The sequence below is a fragment of the Oryza brachyantha genome, chromosome 11, assembly GCF_000231095.2.
Source record: "Oryza brachyantha chromosome 11, ObraRS2, whole genome shotgun sequence".
NCBI classification, from domain to species: Eukaryota; Viridiplantae; Streptophyta; class Magnoliopsida; order Poales; family Poaceae; genus Oryza; species Oryza brachyantha.
Window position 1 is genome coordinate 6,078,902 of NC_023173.2, and position 8,333 is coordinate 6,087,234.

Sequence of the window (8,333 nt, forward strand, 5' to 3'; positions counted from 1 at the left end):
AAGAGATGGATGATGTTAGGAGAGGAGAATACTAATTTTTTTTAGTCGATTGCAACCGAGAGATTCAGAATTAATTCCATCTTTCACATTCAAGGTTGTTATGGCCAAGTTCTTTCCTTACATGAGTAGAAGACTAATCTTTTTTTTTTATCAAAGCTTCAAGAATAGAATGGGAATATCATCTTTTCCAACAATGGTTTTTGATTTGCATGAACTTTTCATAGCTTAGCACAATTTGGACAGTTTGATAGATCAGTTCTCCACCCAAGAGATTGACAGCCTGATTAAAATAATCCCAGCAGACAAGGCACCTGGGCCAGATGTATTTAATTGGTTCTTCTTGAAGAAATGTTGGCCAATCATTGCAGAAAACTACTAGAGGTTAGTAGCTCATTTCCATGCTGAATGCACTGAGTTGCAAAGCCTGAACAACTCTTTTATCACTCTGGTGTCAAAGAAGACATCTCCAGAAACTGTAAATGACTTCAGTCCTATCTCCCTGATGGGGTGCAACTTAAAGATTTTAACTAAGTTAATGGCTGATCGACCGCAAGGGGTAATTCTGAATTTAATCAGTGAAAATCAGTATGACTTTCTCAAGGGCAGAACAATACATGACTGTTTAGCTTGGTCCTTTGAGTATATCCACCCGTGTCAGTAGTCAAAGAGAGAAATCATCATATTGAAGCTTGACTTTGAGAAAGCTTTTAATACAATTGAACATTCTGCTATATTATTAGTAATGCAACACATAGGTTTCCCAAGAAAATGGCAAAATTGGGTTCAGGCAGTTTTTCCTTCAGCCGTTTTGTTAAATGATGTCCCAGGGAAATCATTCAGCTGCAAAAGGGGTGTTAGACAGGGAGACCCTTTTTCCCATTATTGTTTCTGCCAGGGGCTGAGCTGCTGCACAGAGTTGTCAATAAAGCTTCACAGTTAGGCCTCATATCTAAACCAATTAATGAGCAACACAGTGAGGGTTCCCAATTGTCCAATATGCTGATGACACTTTGGTTTTGAAAAATATTGCTATAGTATAAATTTATTGGGGCTTTGAAAAATGCATCCGGGTTTCCCATAAATATTCATGCTGGCAAAACTTTGTCCTATTGCTCAAGAAATAGTACTGAAGTTGTCGTCAAGCAATATCTAATATAAATCTATGGGTCATCACCTTTTGTTTAGTTTGACAAGAAGTTAGCCTAGGGTGTAAGTAATAGATGTTAGCTGCCAAATGGAATCTTTCGTTGATTTGATCTCTGGAAACATTCAACAATTCAAACTTATACTATAGCAATACTTTTCCAAGCTATATGTACAGACAAGCAAAATATATATCATATATCAAATTAATGCATAAGACGTGGCAACCACATTTTAATATAGTTGAAGTCAAATCGATCCATATCCTTCCGTCTATGTGATCTTTGTGTGAGAATTTTTTATAGCCACTACACAATGATCATGTCTTCCGTCTAAGCGGGTGACTTGGTCAACAAGGTTTAGATAAGTTTTAGGAGTTTTAGTTTTAGAATTTAAAAAATAATAAAAACTCATTGTGGGACCTGCAGGTAGAAATTTAACATTGTCAGCTTCTCCATCCGTTAACTACTATCGCTCCTCTCTAATCTTGTGATTTTTTTTTAATTTGCATGGTTAGCTCCAAAGAAAATGTTCGATTTAGTCGCCGAACAACGCCACCACTGCATACATGCATTGCCATTTCTAAGCGCCCACATAAACCTTCTCCAGCACATAGAGCGACCGTGTGAGCAAAAAATGGCGGAACTTTTGGTTAGCTCATCGACAGGCGCCATGGGTGCCGTTCTGATGAAGCTAGCCGCCATGTTGAGCGATGAATGCAAGGCGCTCAAGAATGTACGTGGAGACATCAAGGCCCTGAAACTAGAGCTCGAGGCTATGCATGGCTTCCTTGAGGTGATGGCCAATGTGGAGGAACTTGACCACCAAGCCAAGCTTAGGGTCAGGGATGTCCGGGAGCTGTCCTATGACATTGAGGACAACATAGACAAGTTCATGGTTCACATTCACCATGAATCCAGTCCCAAGGCTGAAGGTCTCAAGACTTATTGGGAAATGCAAGAGGCTAACAAATAGCATCAAGATTCGCCATCAGATAACTAAGGAGATCAAGAACATCAATTCCCAAGTTAAGGAAGCTAGCGAGCGATATGCAAGGTATAAGATTAACGAAGCCTCTTACATGACAAGAAAGCCAGTTGTCGACTCACGAGTGGTTGCCATCTTCAAAGATGTATCAGAGCTTGTTGGCATCGATGGCCCAAGAGATGAACTTATCAAGTGGCTAAAGGATGAGGAAGGTGAGTCACCTGGTCAGCTGAAAGTTGTCTCAATAGTTGGTTTTGGAGGGTTAGGAAAGACAACTCTAGCTAACCAGGTCTATAACTCGCTTGGAGCAAACTTTGATTGTCGAGCATTCGTGCCAATTTTACGAACTCCAGATATTACCAAGGTTTTGGGCTCGATATTATCTCAAACTACCAAGAAGGAGGATGCTATTGTAACAGCAATAACAGCAAGAGATCAACATGAAGTCATTAGCAAAATCCGAGATTTCCTCAAAGATAAGAGGTATGTAACTACAACTTAGTGTTTGCATATTGAACGTGCCATTCAGTTGTTGGTACCATCATGATTTTATTTCAAATGCGTGACTGTCCCCAAAGTAGTCCAGAGACACCACCACTATAGTGTTATCACGAGTATGAAGTTGATAATTGCATAGTAAAATCATGTCAACCTCGTTATTTCTAATCCAACAATCAAATGTATTTATAGTATCATGTCGACAACTGGTAATAGATTTTTTTTCTAAAACTCTAAATTAACTGTCGAGATTTTTCTACCGATAGTAATACTAGTAGAGAACAATATAGCAATGCTCATTATCCTAACTAAAGGAAGCATAACTTTTATCAGTAGGATAGTCCCACGAAAGAGTCAATGCGAAGTGACCATCCTTATGTTGGTATTATGAAATTTTTCTTCTCACCAACCATTTAATTAATGGTACGTAGTGAAACCATTGTAATTACGCTTTTGGAATCCTCCATGGATATTAAATATTGCATAATTTCACAAGGCAATGGGCATGTGTAAATTAATGAAATGGGTACGGTTACTACAAGTTTTGTATGTAGGGTGTTATAGAAGTCTAAATGAACATAGAAAAAGCATGAGCAGCATTTGGACCTGCAAAAGGCGTGCATATATGATTTATAATATTCCTAAATGTATATTGCAGGTATTTTATTGTAATTGATGATATATGGGATGCACAAACATGGGAGATTATAAAGTATGCATTTGTTACGAATAGTTCTGGGAGCAGAATAATCATCACAACACGTGTAACTGGGGTAGCTGAATCATGCAGCTCATCTCATGGTCTAGTCTATCAGATCAAACCACTTTCTGACATCGACTCAAAAAAGTTATTTTTCAAAAGAATTTTTTCATTTAAAGAGGAGTGTCCTGCAGACCTCATAGAAGCTTCTGATGAAATTCTGAAAAAATGTGGCGGTTTACCTCTGGCAATCATTTCTATATCCAGTTTATTGGCCACTAGAAGAACAGAAAAGGATCTCTGGGATCGGGTACGAAGATCTGTTGGTTTTGCCTTTGGAGAGAGTTCTGATCATTTATATACAATGAGAAGGATATTATCATTGAGCTATTTTGAGCTTCCATACCATCTAAGAAGTTGCCTATTGTACTTGGCTACATTTCCTGAAGATTATGAGATTGAAAGGACTCGTGTAGTGCACGGATGGATTATTGAGGGTTTCATTCACGGTGAAGATGGGCAAGATCTGATACAATTAGGAGACAAGTGTTTCCATGAACTTATCAACAGTAGCTTAGTACAGCCAGTAAGGATAGGATATGATGGTAAGGCAAAGGCTTGTCGAGTGCATGACACTATCCTGGATTTCCTCATTCACATGTCTACCGAAGATAACTTCTGTATGTTGTTAAGCTGTCATTCAAAGCTCCTACATTGCCAAGATATTAAAGTTCGTCGTCTCTCTGTTATGGCAGATGACAGTGATGGAGATGCGAACATATCTCCCAAACAGAATAATAATACATCTCATCTTCGATCACTCAGTGTTTTCATGTACCGCAAGCAACTGCTGTCGTGTGTGATGGAATTCAGTTCTCTGCGTCTGTTGGACTTGCAAGGTTGTCGCTTTCTTCAAAATCACCACCTCAAAAATATTGGGAGGCTTTCTCAGCTGAGATACTTGAATGTCTCCCGGACACCTATAACTGAACTTCCATCAGAAATTGGTGATTTGCAGTGCCTAGAGATCCTGAATGCAGAATACACTCGTATGGAAGTGCTTCCACAAGATGTTACACGCCTTAAACGGTTGGAGCGTCTGCATGTGAAAGACACGAAACTGCCAGATGGGATTGGAAACTTAAAGAACTTGCTAGACCTTAACCCTATTAATATCTTGACATACTCATTGAACTTTGTCGAAGAGCTTGGTGAACTAACAAATCTGAGGTGTCTGGGTATCGACTGGTTCACTTATCAAACAGAAGTCGATAAAGCATGCTACAATGAAAAGCTAATGTTGTCCCTTCGTAAACTGAGCAAGCTTCAGAAGCTGTCTATTACGATAACTTTTACAACACATGAGAGCATTCGAGTGCATGAATTTTTCCCAGTTCTAGATTGCATCCATAGGGTTGCAGTTTTCGTTCCAAAACTCTGCAAGGGTTTACGAGAATGGCTGAAGTCCCTCGTCAACCTGGAATCATTAAAAATCTGTCTTTACGAGCCGATGGAGCAGGAAGAATTCGAATTTATAGGAACCATACCTGGTCTGCTCGATTTGGAATTATCCATACAAGGAGGCCTCTCAAAGACCAGGCAAATCAGCATCGTCAGGCGAGGGTTTCAACAGTTGCAGAGATTTGGATTTAGATCTACTTATTATGGAGCGTTTGTGGTTCATGAAGGGGCTATGCCAATGCTGAAAGATCTTCAGCTCTACATCAACCAGTATGATTTCATTTCACCTTCAGGTGGTTTTGATTTCGGCATCCAGCACCTGTCCAGACTTGCTAGAATCGACGCCTATTTTATCAATAAATCTGATGATACGCATGGTGCTTTCAAGAGCATGGTCGAAGCACATCCCAACCGCCCCACGTTGACTATTAGATAATTAAGCATGAGATATTATTGCACATTGGCCATTGCTGACACGACAGATTAAGTAAGGAATGAAAGAGAGATCGGTATTTCAAGGTAAAATCTGCACCAAAGAATGCACGGGTTAGCATTAATTTCTTTGCAGGATCATGGCATTTGCTTTTCTTCTCTCAGACATTAGAAGTGCTGCAGCACCATTAGCGATGATACAAGCTCTGGGCTCTGCAACCCGAGTTATCAACAGATCTTCTCGATTGTAGTATTTATTGTTGAAGATCTGCTCATCCGGTCCAACAAAAAATATCTCGAGATACCAAATCGTTTTCTACCATTAAATTTTATTGAGTAGATTATGCATTGTTAGATCCAACGATCAGAAACGATTTGGTACCGTGAGGTATTGGTACCTCGAGATACTTTTTATTGGACTGAAGTAAATCTCAGCTCCTTAATTTTTCTCGTACTTTCAGAGTTCCACAAATTCAGCCAAATGAGAGAGACGGTTGCTGATTGAATTTGCTGACTATTGGTACGTTTCAGAGAGCTACGGCTTTGGTCACGGGTGTCGATGGGAGTCGTTACACGCCGCCGCCAAGGCGCGGTGGCAGTACGGGATTTGGATCGTCTGCCTTCGAGGGGTGAAAGCACAGCCATGCAGTCGACCAATCATCACCGTTCAGCAAAAATAGACGGCTCACGTGCATGATAGTATATATAGAGTATAGAGTGGCTGAATGAGCCAGTGTATCAGAACAAATGGAAGAAGGCTTGGGCTAGAAAATGGAGAAAATTCCTTGTGTGCACCTTTAAACTCAGCCAATCCCTTATATGTACCTCAAAAATGTCTAATCCCTTATGTGCCCTCAAAATTTTATTTTGAACCTTTGCATACCCCTCCCATCAGGTCTCCTTTAGTTTTGGTGTTAGTTTGCTTTGAAATGTCCACGAGGATATGAAAATAAGTGTAGAGTTGACAGATTTTTTGTTGTATGGAAACAAATCTATATTCATTAGTCAGTTCCTGCAACATAGCATGCAATGTCATGGCTTGCAAGAAAACTAGTATGAACTAGGCAAACTAGATGCAATATTTGATAGAAGGCATACAATTACAGACCTTTTTTAGTGCTGCTATAAAGGGATCGTTCTTCTAAAGAAATGGTGCAACCGTGGTGTGGGGAGAGGCCTCCTGGGCTGGGAACAGCCGCTGCCGCCGCCGCTGCCCGGGTTGGGAGAGGCAGCACTAGTGCTGGGGACTGTCGTCGCCGTCTCCCGTGCTGGGGACCACCGCCTGGGCTGGGGAGAGGACGCCAGCCGCTTGGGCTAGGGACCACTGCCGTCACCCGTGTTGGGGCCTTGGGGACTGCCGCCGCCGCCGCCGCCCATGCTAGGGACCGCTGTTGCCGCCGCTCGGGTTGGGGACAGGCTGCCCTAGCCGCCGCAAGTGCTGGGGACTGCCGCCACCGTCGCCCCGGCTGGGAGAGGCCGCCGCGGCCGCTGGGGAGAGAGCCGCCGCCGGCCTGATCTGTTGCCCCCACCTTTCAATGAAGACGAGATGAGAGACATGAGAGAGTTGAAGCTGGTTACTAGGGATGGAGAGGGCAATTCAGTCTTTTTTTTAATCGACAAGCTGACACCCACGTATTTGACGGAGACGTGACGGTAGGGGCATGCAGGGGTTTGAAATAAAATTTTAAGGGACTGGCATTCTTGAAGTACATATAAGAGATTGACTAAGTTTGAAGGTGCATACAAGGAATTTTTCCTAGAAAATGTCAGCTTATAAAGCATTTGCTCTGCTAAATCTGAAAGCCTCCAATTAATCAGTGTTAAACTGCTAATTCAACTGATTAAAAATGCATATAATCTCATCAAAATAAAATGCAAGACAACTCATGAGTTTTATATAACATGTTTCATTACAAAGTAGGGTGCCAAATCACATCATAGGGCAAAAGAAATTATGACTAGAGCATAGGATTGACAAGAGCAAAAGCATTGCCATAGCTAAAATATGTCTTCTTTGCCAAGTTCATTTGTATTTGGCCCCTGTAAAAGTGTAAAGTTGAATCAGAGTTAAAAAAAATATCTTGTTAACATTGCGGTCACTAAATATATACATTTAGCTTATTATTTTTTATTACCATCAACGGTTGAGTGAAGTATTTATGAACCCATATTGTCCAAAACACTGATGTTGGTAATAGAACTGCTCTCTTCTACGGGGAGGTCTAATGCGCGGCAGGCGCTCATGCGTCGCGCGCACGATCGGTTTGGCCTCCCCCCTCTCCCTCTCTCTCATACACACACATATATATATAGACATACATATATATACATGTATTTATACACATCAACTTTAATACACGTAAACTTTATACATGTAAACTTTATATACATAAACTTTGTACATGCAAACTTTATATGTATACACGCATACATGCATATAAAAATTATATATACACAAAAAATTATCGATATAAACTTACTGTATGAAAATCTTTATATATATCTATATCTATACTATTATAAAAAGCGGTAACGATTCTGGCTGGATTTTTGGTACGTCACCTGGGCCGACCCGCAGCGTGTGGGCCGAGCTGCTTCCACCGAGAGTGCGTCCACCTGCGTTGACCAGGCCACCGTCGTCCGCGTCCACCTGGGCCGACCAGCCGCGCGTGGCCTGCAGCTTCAGCAACTCAGCCATTTCTCCGTTCCGTGATATGGGCCACGCTTGTTTGAAAAAAAATATATCAAAAAGCCGTAGATGTGGGGTATCAAACCCTCGCATGCTAAGCAGGCGCTAAACCATCTAAGCTACGGTACAAGACGTACGACGTCTCCAACTTGATGATAAGGCTACATCCCAACTTGAATTCTTTCGGATTACGTTATACTCCTGCTACCTCCGTCTCATATTAAATTTATTTTTTAGTTGTTAGATATAATGTTTTGACTCTTCGTCTTATTTGAAATATTTTTACGATTAATATTTTTAAAACATGAATAATAGTTTATGCGTGACTATTTTTTAAAGTTTTTTTATAAATTCTTCAAATAAGACGAATGGTCAAAATATTAGACACATAAATCAAAAAATAAAATTATTATAGGACGAAGG

The 8,333-nt window shown here is 40.8% G+C and overlaps 1 pseudogene; it reads left to right on the plus strand.

Moving 5' to 3' along the window:
• The first annotated feature begins 1,779 nt into the window (after positions 1-1,779).
• LOC102717108 lies at positions 1,780-5,225 on the plus strand (annotated as a pseudogene).
• Positions 5,226-8,333: the final 3,108 nt, after the last annotated feature.